We start from the raw sequence: 1,974 nt of genomic DNA, 5'->3' as shown, positions 1-1,974 counted from the left end.
AAGGAGAGAGGGGTATTCACTAATTAGATAGTAGACAAGAACTATTTTAGGTGAGGGGAAAGACAACACACAATACAGGAGAGGTCAGCACAACTGGACTAAACCAAAAGCAAAGAAGTTTCCTGAATAAAACGGATGCTTCGAAGGCCAGCTTAGCAGGGGCAGGGGTTTGGTGACCACGGTTTCAGGGGACATCTAGGTCAATTGACATAATAAAATTTATTAAGAAAACATTCTGCATCCCACTTTGGAGAGTGGCATCTGGGGTCTTAAACACCAACAAGTGGCCATCTGAGATGCATCAATTGGTCTCAACCCATGTGGAGCAAAGGAAAATGAAGAACACCAAAGACACAAGGTAATTATGAGCCCAAGAGACAGAAAAGGCCACATAAACCAGAGACTCCATCAGCCTGAGACCAGAAAAACTAGATGGTGCCTGGCTACAACTTATGACTGCCTTGACAGGGAACACAACAGAGAATCCATGATGCAGCAGGAGAGCAGCGGGATGCAGACCTCAAATTCTCATAAAAAGATCAGAATTAATGGTCTGACTGAGACTAGAAGGACCCTGAAGGTCATGGTCCCCAGACCTTCTGTTATCCCAAGACAGGAACCATTCCCAAAACCAACTCTTTAGACAGGGATTGAACTGGACTATGGTATAGAAAATGATACTGGTGAGGAGTGAGCTTCTTGGATCAAGTAGACACATGAGACTACGTGGGCAGCTCCTGTGTGAAGGGGTGATGAGAGGGCAGAGGGAGTCAGAAGCTGGGGAATGGACATGAAAATAAGAGAGTGGAAAGAAGGAGTGTGCTGTCTCATTAGGGAGGGAAGAACTAGGAGTATATAGCAAGGTGTATATAAATTTTTGTATGAGAGAGACTCTGAAACTTGCTCTTGAATGTAGAGCAGGTAAAGAGAATGGAAGAAACGACGAAGTAAAAGAGCTGAACAGAAGATTTCAAAGGGAGGTTTTGGAAGACAAAGTAAAGTATCATAATGAAATGTTCAAAGACCTGGAGTTAGAAAACCAAAGGAGAAGAACATCCTTGGTATTTCTCAAGCTGAAATAACTGAGGAAAAAATTCAAGCCTCAAGTTGTAATACCGAAGGATTCTATGGGTAAAATATTGAGCGAAGCAGGAAGCATCTAAAGAACATGGAAGAAAATACACAGAGTCACTGCACCACTGTCCTCATTTAACCATTTCTGGAGGTAGCATATGATCATGAACCCGTGGTACTGAAGGAAGAAGTGGGAGCTGCACTGAAGCACTGGCAAAAAACAAGGCTCCAGAAATTGGTAGCATATCAATTTAGATGTTTCCATAAATGGATGCAATGCTTGAAGCACTCACTCATCTATGCCAAGAAATCTGGAAGACAGCTACCTGGCCAACTGACTGGAAGAGATCCATATTTATGCCTATTCCCAAGAACGGTGATCCAACACAATGTGGGAATTATCGAACAATATCATAAATATCACACACAGGTAAAATTTTGCTGGCAATCATCCAAAAGTGGTTGCAGCAGTACATCGACAGGGAACACATCCACAGGGAACTGTCTGAAATTCAAGCTGGCTTCAGAAGAGGACATGGAATGAGATATATCATTGCTGATGTCAGATTGATCTTGGCTGAAAGCAAAGAATACCAAAAAGATGTTTACTATGTTTTATTGACTATGCAAAGGCATCCCACTGTGGGAATCATAACAAATTATGGATAACATTGTGTAAGAATGGGAATTTCAGAACACTGACTTGTGTTCATGCGGAGCCTGTACATAGACAGCACAAGGTCATACTGCATGGCTTAAAATCAGGAAAAGTTTGTGTCAGGGTTGTATCCTTTCACCATACTTATTCAATCGATATGTTGAGTAAATAATCCAAAAAGCTGGACTATATGAAGAATGGGGCAACAGGATTGGAGGAAGACTTACTAACAACCTGCAATG

This window comes from Elephas maximus, chromosome 14, assembly GCF_024166365.1.
Source record: "Elephas maximus indicus isolate mEleMax1 chromosome 14, mEleMax1 primary haplotype, whole genome shotgun sequence".
NCBI classification, from domain to species: Eukaryota; Metazoa; Chordata; class Mammalia; order Proboscidea; family Elephantidae; genus Elephas; species Elephas maximus.
Note: the sequence above shows the minus strand (reverse complement) of the source record.